The sequence below is a fragment of the Petaurus breviceps genome, unplaced genomic scaffold (assembly GCF_028583685.1).
Source record: "Petaurus breviceps papuanus isolate PSGF00001 unplaced genomic scaffold, PetGlider_PUasm1.0 90769, whole genome shotgun sequence".
NCBI classification, from domain to species: domain Eukaryota; kingdom Metazoa; phylum Chordata; class Mammalia; order Diprotodontia; family Petauridae; genus Petaurus; species Petaurus breviceps.
Genome location: NW_027187341.1, coordinates 18439326 through 18455812, shown reverse-complemented (window position 1 = coordinate 18455812; position 16487 = coordinate 18439326).

Below are 16487 nucleotides of genomic sequence, written 5' to 3'. Positions count from 1 at the left end.
CTTCCACCTTTCCTTCTTTTCCAGTGGGTGAGGATTGGCAGGAGGGAGAAAAAAAAAAAAAGAATGCTCGATAATTGAAAATATAAAAGAGTAAAAAAAATTAAAACTATTTGTCAACTGAAAGAAAGCAATCTTTTTATCAAACTCGCTAAACACTTATGAAGCACAGAGACCACCTGGCTCCATCTACATTTTCTAAGCATTTTCTCCACTCTGGTTCTTGAAGTAATTGAGTAAAACAGAATAGCAATGAGTCCCTCCTGACTTCAGAGCAGAAACTTCATTCGCTTCTATGTAAGAATTCAGAGGGGATGAGTCAGAACCACAAAAGTGGCAAGAATGGACTTTATATAATTGTCTTTAAATTTATTTATTTCTATTTGGCTATGTTTATAATTTATCCCTCCTACTCTTCTTGCCCCTCTCCCCACATTAAACAAACAAAAAGAAAGAAGGGAAAAACCTCTTATCATAAACACGGATAGTTCAGCAAAACAAATCCTCACTTTGACCATGCCCCTAAATGTATGTCTCTCTGAATTTTGAGTTCATTGCCTCTCTGGTAGGAGGTGAGGGATGTGATTAATATCTAGTCTTCTGAATTTGTGGTTTATCATTTCTATCATCAGAGTTCTAAAGTCTTTCTAAGTTATTGTTTTCAAGTGTTGTCATGATATCAGTAGTTGTAGCCCTGCTCATTTTGCTTCTGTATCCATTCATAGAGATAGTCCCAATTTCCTCCAAAGTGGTTCCTTTCCTCACCTCTAATAGCTCAATAATTTTCCACTACATTCACATACCAGAATTTGTGTAGTCGTTCCCCAATAGGAGGACAGCCCCTAAGTTTCCCATTTTGGCTACTACAAAAAGAGCTGTTATAAATAGCTCCTTTCCCTCCTTTGTAAATTTTTTTTTTACTGGAAAAAAAAGATATTATATCATCTCCTAGGCCATCCCTACACAAGTTGTGGGTACATTTAAAATAATGATTGTTTTAAAAAGCGAAGACAGATATCTTACTAAATACATGAGAAATATATGAATAACCATGGTCCACATTTGTATGGTGTTTTATGGCCTCTACAGCATTTTCCTCACAGCAGTTCTTGAGAAACCTGGGGCTCTGAGAGGTTAATTGGCTCATTCTAGGACACATAGACCACCATTTTCTTTGCACTCTGTGTATACTTTAGTTTTGTGGAGATGCAGAAATACACACACTGATTTCAATAACATTTTTCATCCAGGAGTTAAGAGTAAAAATGAAGAGTATCCATTCACTTGGCTAAGTTTTCACAGACATGCTGACTATACAGTGTACATACACAGAGAAGAAAAGCATCTCCTGGCTGTCATTCAAAATTGCAACCCCACCTTCCCTCCCCCACTTCACTCTTCTTGGCAAAGATGCACAATGGGCAGATAGATGAGTGACTTAGGTTGGGGTAGCCAGATGGTTGGACCATCTTGTCAGGACAGCAAAAAGGTGATGGCACCAAAACTTGGAATGGAAATTGCCTGGAGACCAGAGAACTAGAGGAGAGGCAATGGAGAAAACAAGAAGCCCCCATCTTCACCTAGCCAAGAGTCTCCTGCCAGGCTCAGTGAGACCTCTAAATCCCACCCCACCCCTCTTTTTGGAGGGGAGGGGGATTAATTTGTAGAAAGAAGGTCTGGGGGACTGAATTCTTCGTTGTTGCATGCAGAAGAAGGTTGGAAGCTGTGGCCCGCTGCCCCCCACCCCCAGCCCTTCCTAGCTGGAAATCTCAGAGAGGAGAGGTGTGCCCTGCTGCGGAGGGCCTCTCGGAGTAACGCTGCCAGGGGCTCTTCCCTCCCCCCTCCCCTCCTTCTCCTTTTATCTGCCCTCCTCTTGGAGACAAATTACCCTTTGTCTAAATCGGAACATTGTTCTCCATAAAGGAGCAGAGAGTGTAATTCCAGTAATGCACTTAGACGGTCAGCTAGCCTCGGAATTCAAGCCCAGGTCTTTGAGAAGGCATTCCTCTTCTGGAAGTCTCCCAGCATCATCCTGTGATTAACATAATGTGACACCAGGCCCATCCAGATAAGAATTCTAATGGCCACAATGGCTTCCCTTTCTTCCCCCAGTCCTCCTTTATTACTCTGTACATTACATTCGCTTCCAGCAGGGAAGAGTTTATAAGCATGGGGCTAGCCTAGCCGTACTGTATTCAGCTCCCTGCGTGGCTGTGTGGATGGGCTCCAGGGACGGAGATACACTTCCCTTTAATAAGCTTCTCACACTACATTAAAGATAAAAGGGGAAGGGAAATATTTATATTCTGACAAAGCAGCTCTTCCCTTCAGGCTCTTGTTTTATTTATTAGCTTGCTCTGTCCCTCTCTCCCATTCCCCCCCACCCCGCTTTCTGTTTCAGTGGCTAGGCAGGCATTTCCTCTCTTCATCCCCTCTAGTCATTAATTTTGTGTGTGAGTGACAGTGACAGGGAGACTTTAGAGTCGCTGTCAGAGAGATCAGATTAGTCTGTGTGCCATTCCCAGGTGAGGCAAACAGCTGTTCCTGAGCTCTCCCCAGAGGGGCTTCACGCTATCACACTTATTACATAGTACTTAACCATTCTGAGATATTCAGTTGTATAAATTAAATCGCTTTAACTGAACCGCACCAGCCTAGCAAATGGTTCAGATACAGCACAGTTCAGATACCAGTGACCCTGGTACGTGATAGCTACATATCTCTAACCCCTTTTGTCAGAACTTTCTTTCTCTTGTGGAGATGACTAGTCCCTTAGGAGAACAGTTTTCCTCTGTTTAATCTGACCAAATCCAACAAAACATAGACACACATTTTGGAATCTTGATTCAGTTCTTTATAATTGATGTGACTTCCTGGCCGTCTCCACTCCAGGCTACCTTCACTAGGGCTATCATCCCTATCTTCTCATCTCCTCCCCCTAACCTAGACCTTGAACTCCACCCCCCATAATAAAGGGCTCTGCTAGGGTAAGCTCTCACTCTTTATATTACCTAGAATTAGCCTTCTGCTACACTTCCCAGGCACCTCAACATCCAGCAACTAGCTCTCCTTGCCATTTTCTGGGTCCCTTTTCTGTGCTGTCTTCTTTCATTAGAATATAAGTTCCTTGAGGGCAAGGACTATCTTGTTTGCTTGTATTTGTACACCCAGCATTTAGTACAGTACCAAGAACATGCCCATCATATTGGCAAAGATGACCAAAGGAAAATAATGGCAAATGTTGGAAGGGTTGTAGAAAAATAGACACATTGATGCACTGTTTGTGAAACTGTGATTGGGTCTAGTGCCATTTGAGAAAGCAATTTGGAATTATATGCAAAAAAAAAATTAAACAGTGCATGGGTTTAGACCCAGTTATACCAATGCTAGATCTATACCTCAAAGAGATCAAAGAAGGAGTAAAAGATCTCATATGTATATAAATATTTATAGCAGCTCTTTTTTTATGGTTGCAAAAACCTGGAAATTAAGGAGGTGACTATTGATTGAGGAATGGGTGAACAAATTGTATTATATTAATTATAATGCAATTCTATTGTGTGAAGTAAAATACAGTTTCAAAGAGACATGGAAAGAACTTGTATAAACTGATGCAGAATGAAGTGAGAAAAGCAATTTATGCTGTAACATCAATATTGTAAAAATGAACAATTCTGAAAGACTTAAGAACTCTTATCAATTAAATGATTAACTATGGTTCCAGAAGACTGATTTAGAAGAATGCTGTCTACTTCATGACAGATATGATCTAGAATAAGAAATGTATTTTTAAATGTGACAAATATGGGAATATGTTTTGCTTAATGGAGTTATGTATTTTTTTTTTCCCCTATGGGCAGGAAGAGATTGAAGGGAAAATGAATACTTGATAATTGAAAAAAAAAAACAACAAAAATGTTAAATATGGTAAGTTGCTAATAATTGTGTTAGCTATTACCTATGTCTATCTCTCATCCTCATCATCATTTAAACATGTAGGTGGCATCTTGTCATTTCAAAGCTAAGTCACAGTTATCACAGCAGTGACTTGATTCTTGTGTCTGAAAATTTACTTCCCATATGAAGTCTTTCTAGATGGATCAGAAGAAAGTCTATTGCGCTTCTTGGCTCCACCTAGCTTGGAGTTCTTGGCTACTCAGTCTGATCTCCATCTAGAGGTGAACTTATAGTTAAATCAATATATTGATATTTATCTTTGAAGTTTTGAAGTATATGTTGCCAGCAGCATAATAATGTCTAAGATAGGGGGTCCTAACCTGAGGTTTATGGAATCCTTAAAGGGTCTATGGATAGGTTTTAGGGAGTACCTGAATTTGGATGAAAACAAAATTACATTTTTAGTTTAATATAATTAGTTACCTTTGCAATTTTATGTACTTAAAAAGAGTATTCAGAGAAGGATCCATAGGGTTCACTAGATTGCTAAAGGGAGTCATGACACAAAAAAGGTTAAGAACTGCTGATTTAAGATATGGCTAATGTCAACAGAAGGGTCTGGCTAACTTGGGATCAAAGGAAGACTAGATAATAAATCAAAATCCTGAAAATTTAACAATTGCAGGTCTGCTATTTGGAATAAAGAGCTGTGGTTGAGCATATTAAATATCAGTTCCACAATAATAACCAATACACGCAAGCATTTACATAGCACTTTCAGATGTGAAAAGCATTTATATGTTATAGTATTTGTGAAATGCTTTGCATACCTTAAAGTGCTATATAAATGCTTTTATTATTATTACTATTATCTCCTTTGATCCTCACAACAACCCTAGGAGGTAGGTACTATGGTAATCTTCATTTTACAAATGAGGAAACTGAGACTGAGAGATGTTTAGTGATCTGTCACATAGCTAGTAAATGTCTGAGGCTGGATTTAAACTCAGAATTCCCTGACTTTAGGTCCAGCACTCTATTCAATGTTTGCACCAGCTCCTGCTAGGCAACAAACATTTTGCTGAGCTGCCTACTAATGGCAAGATATTTACTTTATAGGTTATATTATTAGAAGAAAAGAATGCTGGATTGGTAGTCTTAGGACCTCATTTCAAATCCTGACTCTTCCACTTACTACTTGTGTGACCATGATGAATCCTGGTCTGTAAAATAAGGGAATCGAACTCAATGACTTGAGATCCTTTCTTTTCAGCTCTGAAGCTTTCATTTAATATCATTGCTCAGGTAAACATGCCATGATTTAAAGATGTAAGATGGCCAAAAAAGGGTGATGGAGGATCTTTGTCAGCCAATGGCTGGAATGAAAGTTTCCCATAGATGGAATGGTGGGAGATAAATTTGGGAGATGTGTGTCCAAAGTCCTGTCATTCGAGCACCTTCCTTCCTTCCAAATGATCTTTTAGTTAGTTGCAAATTGAACATTTTACCATTTCCTGTGTATTTTGGTGGCTTATCCCTTCCTTCCTCCCTCACTTCAATAGACTGCATCCTTATAACAAGCAAATCAAGTCAACAAGGAAATAAATATTTATTAAGAATATTCAGGGGTGGCCAGGTGGCTCAGGGAGTAAGAGCACCGGCTCCAGTGTCGGGATGACCTGGATCAAATCTGGGCTCAGATACTCAGCACCACACCCAGAAATAACTGGCCATGTAACCTTGAGCAAGTTACTTAACCCCGATTGCTTAAACAATAAAATAAAATAAATAAATAAAAGAATCTTCTATGTGTCAGGCACTAGACTAAGTTACAAAGAAAGGCCAAGAAGCTATGCCTCCTCTCAATCAAGGGTTCAATCTAATGAAAAGGAGTTAGAATTTAAATGCTTTACAAACCTTATATCTTAGTATTCTCACAACACCTTGGGAAGTAGGTGCTATTATCATTCCTGTTTTTTTTTTTCAAATAAAGAAACCAAGGTAGACAGAGGTTAAATGACTTGCCCAGGGTCACACGACTTGTAAGTATTTGAAGCTGAACTTTAACTCAGGACTCCCTAATTTTGAAGCTTTGCTCTCTATCCACTTTTTTTTTTTTTTGCCTTTTGGAGGACAATTGGGGGTAACTTGCCCAAGATTATATGACTAGGTTTGTGTGTGTGTGTGTGTGTGTGTGTGTGTGTGTTAAGTGTCTGAGGCCAGATCCGAACCCAAGTCCTCCTGACTCCAGGGCCGGCACTTTACTCACTGTGCCACTAGCCGCCCCTACACTCTATCCACTTTGATACCTAGTTACCCTCTGTTTGCCTTTACATGCCATTTGCAAATAGGCTGTGTTTAAAACCTACTTGGGCCAGGGGATGTGATTGAATTTGGTTAAAATTTCAAGCAATAATATGACTAAACTCCATTAACTGCTAGAGGTAAGTTAACTATTTATCTTTACTGATGACAATAATGTTGCCCAGAACTAGGGAAATACAAACAGGAAATTGTTAGATTTGAGATTAAACAGAACCCTTTGACTAATTTTGACCTTAGCTGGGTGGTAAATATGTAGCTGTAGAATAATCATAATAATGGCTTGCCTAACAATGGAATTAGGATACTCAATAGCCAGGATAAAGTGAAAAAGAACATTATAAGATTGGGAAGCGAGGAGTCAAGAGGTCTGGGTTCTAGTCCCAATTCCATCACTATCTTCAGGTCTGATTTTGAGCAAGTCTGTATCTCAGTCTCTCCAGCTGTAAGATGTATATCAAGTTTATTAAATTTAAAGTTGTAGTAAGGATGAAATGAAGTAATGTATTGCAAGGTTCTTAGAAAAGGATACAAATGTCAAGGATTATTTATGAGGACCCTTTTTTGACCAGTAGGGTGGAGATCTCAAGGAGTGAAGAAAGCCAAAATTTAGTAACATGCCAAGTATGCATTCATGGAACATTTAAGCATTAGGATGAACCTGTAGGAAAACAGTGCCTTAAGTAATATTGAAATGGAAACAGGACTTGGGACCAGATATACCTCCCCACCCCTGTGGCAGGTCCAGCAAACATGTACTAATTTTAATTTTCCTTAGTCCATGAAGCTGTCAAAAAAAAAAGTTTTTGGTATTGCCAAGGCAGAAACATATTTTTTTTCTTTTAGCAAATTAAAAAAGAATATGATACACATGTAAGTTAATAATTGTTATTTCCCAATTTTTGCAGGCATATCTCTGCCAAATTTTGTTTGGGAGTACTGATGGGCCATGTGTTCATCTTCCACTATTTAGCAGAAAAAAAGAAAGCTTCATTTAAACACGGGTTTGTAGCCTTTTTTGATGTCACGGATCCCTTTGGCATCATCTTTAAAATGGGCTGGAGAAGGAAATGGCAAATTGCTCCAATATCTTTGCCAAGAAACCCCCAAGTAGGGTCACAAAGAGTGACATGACTGAAATGACTTAACAATGACAACCACAGGCAAAGCCTGTGGACCCTTTCTCAGAATAATAATTTTAAATACATAGATAGAATGACAAAGGAAATTAATGATATCAAAATAACTAATCAAAAATGTATTTTTTAAAAACCTCTAGTTCATTGACCCAGGTTAAGAAACCCTTATTTAAGTCTTCCTCCTCCTCCTTCTTTTAAGAGTGTGTAGTCCAATGCAGTTTAATACTTAAGAACCAAACTCCCTGCTTCAAGGACCATGGTCTGTTGGAATCAAGAAGAGTAGTTGGGAGGAATGCAACAGAAAGGCCAAGCCAAAACCAACAGAATGGTGAAGTGGGCCACCCAAGAATGCCAGACATGGAAAATACTCACCAGCTTCTTCCCAGGGCTCTGAACATTGATCTGTAACCAAGTAGGGGTAGGAGGGGGTGGGGGTAGAGGGGGGAGAAGTCTGGGGACATTAATCACAGACTGGAGCCATTAAAAACCCTTTTTGTAGACTTGCCCAGTTCTTCAGGTATAAAGGGTGAGGCCAAGTGTGGGGTGGATTCATGAATCATACCCATTACAGGACAGTAAGCAGTAAGGCCGTGGCATATGGATAAAGAAAGGATAGATTCCTCATACCTCTGGTCTGAGCAGCATGAAGCTGTGGCCAGGACTTAGGAGACCTGATTAAAAAGCAGATTTGGGAGGGCAAAGCTAACTTCCAAATGTGAAGATTTGGGATGAGGCTGGGGTGGGTAATGAAAGGTATGTATTGCATTTAACACATGGTAGCATTAAGAGACTTGAAAATTTGCCTTCTTAAATTCCCCACATCCCTGACCCAGAGCAGAGACATTGTCCTCCATTAATGTAGGAAACAGAAAAGACAAGAGAATGGGAGTAGGCAGAAAAATCGAATAACGTGAAAGAGCAGAAAAGAACTTCAGAGCAGACCAACCGTTTCACAATGGAAGAAACCAAATCCTGGGAAGATTAATAAAGCATTTATTAAGTGCTTGCTGTTGCCAAACACTGTTATAAGTACTAGGGATGCAAAGAAGGTAAAAACCCAAACCGAAGCCAATTCTAGCCCACAACAACCGTATTTACACTCTAAGAGGAGGTAAAAAAGAAAACAAATTGGTAAAGGAAAATGTCAGAAAGAGGGATTTGAGCTGAGGCTTGAAAGAAACTGGCGAAACAGCCATAGGTGAGGCAAAAGATCATGGGGGCCGGGCAGCCATGGCAACAGAGTTGGAGACTAAATGTCACATTTGAGGAATGGCAAACAGGTCAGAGATAACTGGACCATAGAGGTCCTGGAGCATAAGATGGGCAGTGTTAGAGGGGACCAGACTGTGAGGGTTTTAAATGCCAAAAAGAGCACAGGAAACATATTCCTGGCAAAGCGCTGGGACATTAAGATCCTCGATTACGGCGATGTAATTAGACTCATTAGGACATCTCTGTCTGGAGCCTTTACTCTTGTAGAGTAAAGGCATCGATTAGGCAAGATTGTGCATAGTAACTAAGCCTGTGTTTTTGTAGATTAGTTCTAAGGAGCTATCCAAGGAACAGAGATGTTCAATGACTTGCCTAGTAGTATAGAGCTGGTATGTACAAGAAGCAGAGTTTGAACACAGGCCCCTGAACCCAAGTCCAGCACTCTATTCATGATACTTCACTGCCCTCTCATAAAAGGCATGCATGATCCCCCCCCTCCTTAATGTTAGACTCATTTGATTGTAAGCAAAGAAAGAAGATTTAATTCATTCATTCATTCATGCAGGTCTGATCATGCCACTCCCCTACTCAATAAACTCCAGAGACTCTCAGTTGCCTTTGGAATCAAATATAAAATCCTCTATTTGATTTTAAAAGCCTTTCATAACCTGATCCCTTCCTACTTTCTTCAATCTCACCTCATTCCACATATTCAATGAACTAATGGCTCCAGCATGTTCCTTAAACATTCTTCAGATGAGATTTAGCACAGTACCTGGCATATAGTTAGTTTTTCAGTTGTTTCTAACTCTTTGTGTCCCTATTTGGAGTTTTCTTGACAAAGAGATTGGAGTGGTTTGCCACTTCCTTCTCCAGCTCATTTTACAGATGAGGAAAGGGTGGTAAATAGGGTTAAGTGACTTGCCCAGGGTCACACAGCTCGTAAGTGTCTGAAGTCAAATTTGAACTCAGGGAGATGAGTCTTCCTGACTCCAAGTCTGGTGCTCTATCCACTGCACCATCTATTGTCCTAACACATATAGTAAGTGCATAATAAATATTTGTTGACTTGACTCATTCATTCAACAAATATCAATCGAGCCACTATTATCTATACTATAGAGGAAACCAAGAATGGCAGTATTGTGAAGAGGAAACACAAATGACTTGACAATTAGTGGCAGAACCAGATCCAGACCCCAGGCCTCTTAAACAATCACAACTTTGGGCATCTCACTTTATAGCTCTAGGTTTCCTGACATGTAAAATACTTTATGCTACATATGCTACCTAGGGCTGTCATGAGGAAAGCATTTTGTAAACCTTAACATACTATTTAAATGTCAACTCTGACATGGTCTGTAATGTTTATCTTTGGTCTCAGACACTTACTAGCTGTGTGACCCTGGCCAAGTCACCCGGACCCTGTTTGCCTCAGTCCCCTCATCTGTAAAATGGGCTAGAGAAGGAAATGGCAAGTCTCTCCAGCATCTGCCAAGAAAATCCCAAACTGGATCATGGGGAGTCAGACACAGCTTAAAACAACTTCAACAACAAGAACAAACATTTCACATTCTGTAATTGCAAGTATAAAATTTAAATACTCCAATGGATTTGGAATATACTTCCTTTGCTTTCAGAATCCCTAGTTTTATTCAAAGCTTAGTTCAAAACCCACCTTCTCCTTGAGGCCTTGACTGATGCTCCCCACTGATGGAGGAGGTTTCCAAGGTTCCCAAGCTACCTTGCATTTATTTCCATATACATTCTCTATATACACGTTATCTTCCCAGAAGGAATGTTAGCTCCTTGAGGGCAAAATGCTTTCTTATTAATGTTTTTATATTGTTAGTTGGCTGCTGCACAGGGCCGGTCTCATAGTGGAGTATCAGTAAATGCCTTCTGGTTGGTCTGTCAATTGAACGTCTCCTTCAATCCGTCAATCTATTGAATCTTGCATAGGTCCTCCCTTTTGTCAATGAGCATTCACCCATGTTGTAAGGCTCAAATAAGATAATAGATTTAAAGTTCTTTACAAACTTGAAAGTGCTACTTAAATACTCTTGTTTATTATTATTTTTTATTACTTATTAGGCTTCCAATCATCAGGCCTTCAGTCTGGTGATTACTTCATTCCCTGAGCCTTCTACAATCCTTCTGCCTAGCTCAGACTCTGTTTACAAAGCAATACAGGGGTGTGCTGGTAAATGTTTTATGATCAGGTTGGGGGTGGGGTGGGGAGCTCTATATACACATTTACTTTTAAGTTTAATCTGCATCATTAACACTTTCTTAAGTCTAAACAATCAGCAGAACAATGAATCAAGGCCTGATTTGCAGGATTGATGATTTCTGAGGTGTGAATGCCCACACTGAAATTTAACAATGGGCTCTTAAGCCTGTGTGATCTGGCTCCAGTAGCCCCTGGATCCACTCAATATTCTAAGGAGGAGGGCTTCCTAGACCTTTCTTGGTATTGCCATACTAATTTCCGCCTCTGTTATTTTGTTCTTACTCTTCATGTGAGATATGCAGTTTTCATATGAATCCTTTACTTTTCCCTAAATTCTCTATTTGTTGCTATGTAGTACAGCTTGCTTATTAGCCAGCACACTCTTGCCTAAAGATGAAATTGGGTTTATCTAAGTCATGGCCTGTATAGTCAGACACTGAATGGCTCATTAAATCAGTTATGATTCCTTTGAAATAGTTATTGATTTCTAGAGCAAAAAAAAAAATAGGCTACCCACCCAAGTTTAGAAATATAAATGCATAAAAGATTATAGGACATGGGTGATAAATCTTGGGGTTGGAGACTAAGATCAATCAGAGAGAAACCAGGTGCATGGAGGACTTGAATAATTAAAAAGCCACGGAAGATACTCTTACCTTCTGAACCCAGCATAGCTAAGACTTGATATGTGAGTTAAAGTAGATCTATTCTATATTCTTTTAATTTTAGGCATAGTTAGGTCCCCATTAGTGCAAATAATGGTCCATTATTCACATCAATTAATATTTGTGTGAATGATTAATCCTCTGAAGTGGTCCTGTGTTTCAATGAGTACTCTGGAAGTTCCAATTATGTAAAATATGGTAACTTGTTCCTGCTCAATGGAAATATGCAGTGTGAATTCAAATAATGCTTCCACTTCAGTGGATTCCTTATTCCTACTAATATCAGGACCTAGCTATATTACATGATAATATAATATAATATAATGAAAAGTCATTACTAAAGTACTATACTATTGCCTTATTATCATGTGGAAGTTACATTAGGTTCTGCAAGACAAAATCAGTAGATTGGAAGCTCTATTAGATCCTCCCAAATGGGGAAGGTTTTGAGTGTGGGTCAGGGGACAGATGTACATCTTTCTCGGGAGGGTCAGAAGTGCTGAAGTTCATCACTGGAAGGTTGACCACCAGGTGACGCAATTTTCAGTCTCACTAATTCCTAAAACATGGAGGAGTTGTAAGTCCTTATTCCAGTCATGGAGCCAAGAATCTTATAAAACAGGTGTGATGTAAAAAAAAAAAGTTTGAGAGAGACATTTTTTGGGTAAATTAATCATTTTATTAATAATGTTAGCATATCATTAATAAAAGAATGGTCATTTGGCCACCTTTCTTAGATCAAACATAAGTCATAGAACCCACTCAACACTCAAACGCTCAATGCCCTTTGAAAAGTGGGTGAAAATCAACTCTGATTGGTTAATAAGTAATGAGAAGAAGGAATATTATTATGAAAGATGGACCTATTCTAATGAGGGACTGGGGATGTGACTTTGATTATGTCTTTTACTTCCAAATCACTCCCAGCCTTGGGCAATCTAATCAAAGACTTTATCCTCTCCCATACCAGTAGAGAACACAGTGGGCAGGAATTCACCTAGGTAGGAAAATCTAGGTGGGGTAAATTTTTGACCAAGTGTGATAGTAATGGCAATTAAAGATTCCCCTGTATTGGCTTGGTTTTCAAATTGATTGTGTTAAAACCCAGAGTTTGTTAATCCCACCTGTGGAATGGGCTTGTTGATGTGAAAAAAAAGTCCTGAATTGGGAGGAGCTGGTGATGTAGATTTGGAGAGACACTAGAGAGAGGCGGAAGATTTTTTTTTTTGGAAGCAGCACCTCGTGGAGAGAGAGAGAGACTAAGAGAATTGCTGGTGGCCGCTTTGAATTGCCCTGGACTTTTGAGACCTGCCCCCTGAGCTGCCAAGGACTGAGGAGACATGGCTGTTTTGCTGGTACTTTGTCTGTCTGTTTTGATGTTATTTTGCCAGATTTGTCCACTGGTGAAAGACTGTCCTTTTGTTGAAGAAGTCCTGGAACCTGGCTGTTCGCTAAGAAGGCCTGCGACTGTCCTGCAGACAGAGAGTGAATACTGTCCACTGGTGAGGGACAGTACTGTTGTTGCAGGGGTCTGGAGACTGTCCTGCAGACAGAGTGAATACTGTCCACTGGTGAGGGACAGTGCTGTTGTTGCAGGGGTCTGGGAGCCTTTCTGTTGGTTCAGAAGCCCTGAAGAAGGATTTTCTTGTTGTATGTTTACAGAAATCCTGGGAGAGGGCTTTGCTAATGTGTTCAGGGGTTCTAGGACTGTTCTACAGACAGAGGATAAATTCATGAAGGGACTGGCAATGTATCTTGTGGCTTTGCTAAGCCTTGTCTCCCCAGGAACTAAGATTGCTGAGAACTTGCCTCGTGTCAAGATGAAGAAAAGACCTCCATTTGGGTATTAAGTGCTGTGTCTAAACTTGATGTAACTCTGGGGTAGATTCAATTGTGATCCAGGGGTGGGGAACTTTTGACCTTATGTTTGGAAACTAATCTCCATTTGAGAAGAGGGGCTTTGTGGTGGACTTAATTAAGGTATAGCCTAGGGGTGGAGAAGTATTTAGAACAGAGACTCTGTAATTGATTGAATGATTGGAAGCTCCTGGGGTGGGGTAGTACTTGGAGATTATTTAATCACACTTAGTAAATGCTGTATTTTGAATGATGTCATGTTTTGATCTTCTCTGTTCTGGGTTTGTTACTGAATAAAATAGAGAGCACCTATGCTGGTATTTTGAACCTGGGAAGTTGCCTTTGCTTGGCATTACATTACACCAAGGTCAGTAATGTTCTTCAAAGGCTGGGCTTTGAACAATGAAACAGGACAGGGGGAAAAGTCTGGATCTCTCCCATAATTGGTTATTAATAATCATTTCTCTCACAGGGGCTACTAAGCTGGAGTCTATGAACTCATTTAAAAAACATCTTGATCACTATATTTTAGTATAATTGGTTTCCTTTTTTGTTCCATTATATTTCATTTTATGCTTTGAAAGTATTATTCTGATATGGGGCTGGTAGTCTTCATTAGACTGCCTACAAGGCCCACAACACCATAAAGTTTAAGAATTCTCCTTATACAGTATCAATACTTGCAGCAGAGCTGGTCCCAGCACTGTGACTTAATCCCTCTGAGACACAGTTGGCAAACAACTTGGCCCAAAGTCATTACTTTTCAGATGAGGAAACTAATATTAGTACCATCTACTTCACAGGCTTTGAAAACAGTTTGTTAAAGTGCTCTGGCAAGAGCTACAAGGAGAGAATGAGGAAATTGGAAAACTAAAATCAGGACTTTATCACCTTGACCTGAACCTTGTACCTACAGCTCTATATGGAGACCATATTCAGGAGTCACTGGATAGTCAACACGCATTTATGAATAGTTTTTGGTGTGCCAGGTAATTGTACTACACACAAGGAATACAAAGAAAGGCAAAGAAAGGCAAAAAGCACGAAAGAATGACATCTAAAAGGGATCTTTTAACTAGAAGAAGCTTTCCTCAGATGGAAATTCTATAGAGGGTTTATGGAAGCTTGTTGAAAAAACCTGACAGTCCTTAGAAAAGCCTGTATCTGGGAGGACTTAAATCATAACTGAAGAAAATCTCCCATGAAAATGTTGACTTTAAGAGTTTTAAGATTTCAGCTGACTTCCCCATCCCAATGCGTATGTTATTACTTCTGGCAAATAATGAAAAATAATGACCTCACAAAGCAATCCAATAAATGTAATTGTCTCCATTCATCTCTCCTTTTCTATGAGAAAGTTTGGCCAGTCTTTCTGAAGCTTTCTCAAAGTGGAATGTTTATAGAAATTTGTCTTCAATCAAGCCCTTATGCTCAAACATGTATCTTGTTTTGAAAAAACTGAGTAATTCATTTGACATACCTTGGCAGTCAAAGTCAACAAATGCCTTCTAGCATCTTCTATGTGCCAGGCACTATGCTAGACCCTAGCGATGCAAAGAAAGGCAAAAAAAAAAAAAGACAGTCCCTGTCCTCAAGGAGCTTACAGTCTAATGGGAGGAAACAAAAACATGCAAACAACCACATACAAATGAGATATATATGGGTAAATTGGAGATGATCTCAGAAGGAAGATTAAAATTAAAGAGGACTGGAAAAGTCTGGGCTTCTGTCCATCTGCATCTGAATTCTGTGACAGCAAAGGCAGATCACATTTCTCTAGGGCAAAGGTGGTAGAACTTTTACTTGAATCTCCCCATCCCTTTCCTCATCTCCAGCCCCTGCTGTAACTCAGCACAGAGGAAAGAAGAAGCCATTTTAGATAATGAATGACTTAATGGTCTTTATCTTACAGAAGCCTGTACCTGAAAGGAAAATCTTTAAGGCATTATCACCTCCTCCAGGAGAAAGATGACTGCATTCTGCTCTAAAACAGTCCCTGGGAAGATTTGGTTTCTGAGAATCCTTTCATTGTGGACCAGTGATTTCCAGACAAGAAATACTTCCATTGTGTTTCATCAAGAAGTATAATAAAATTCTCGAATCAAAAAGAATCTCGATTATGCATATGTACATATATATATATATATATATATATACTTACATACATATGTTTGTGTATGTGTACCATGAGTGTTTTGTGGTGGTTTTTATTCCAATCTTCCAGAATTCTGCCCCTGATACTATCAAAGAATTGTAGATTTGGGGAGGGCTAGGTGGCACAGTGAATAGAGCACCAGCCCTGGAGTCAGGAGGACCTGAGTTCAAATCCAGTCTCAAACACTTAACACTTACTAGCCATGTGACCTTGGGCAAGTCACTTAACCCCAATTGCCTTGCCTTCCTCCCCCTCCAAAAAAAAAAACCAGAAAGAATTGTAGATTTAGAGCTAGAAGGAAACTTAGAAGCCATCTAATACAATTCACCTCACTTTTTGGATTAGAGAACTGAGGTCCTGGAAGAGAAAATAACTATGAAACAAGGTTATGCTGATAAGAAATGGGCAGGACTCAGATTAGAACTCAGGTTATCTGGCTTCAGAACCAACACTTTCCAACCTGTGGTCATTACTTTAAAGGTTGAGAAACTCTGGAGTAAGTAATTCTGGAGCATTTTCTGGCCCAACCCGGGCTAATTAGTAGTTTACTACTCCTGTTTCCTGTGGTTAGAATAGAGTGATGATGGATGACAAAAGTAGCATTTTTCTGCTGTTTGTTAGTATCTCTCTGTCACTATAACTCAGCTCCCTTCTAAGATGTTTCTTGGTGTGAGAGAAAAGTATCTCTTTGAATTCTCTGCGTATTCTCACCTTACTTAGCCTTTGCTTGTTGAAACCTTTGTTGTTCAGTCATTTAAGTGGAATCTGACTCACAGCCCCATATTGAGTTGAAATCTTACCCATCCTTTAAAACTCAAATCAAGTTCCATCTGTTCCATGAAGTCTTCTGTGATCTCCCCTTTTCTGGAATTTCCACTCTACTTGGTCTTCTAACACTGCAGTTTAGCATTGAAGGCTTTTCTGACTTATTTCCACATGTGTTTAGTTTTTTTCTCTTCCCCTCTAGACTGTGAGCTCCTTGAGGGCAGGGGATTTGTTTCTTGGTTCTT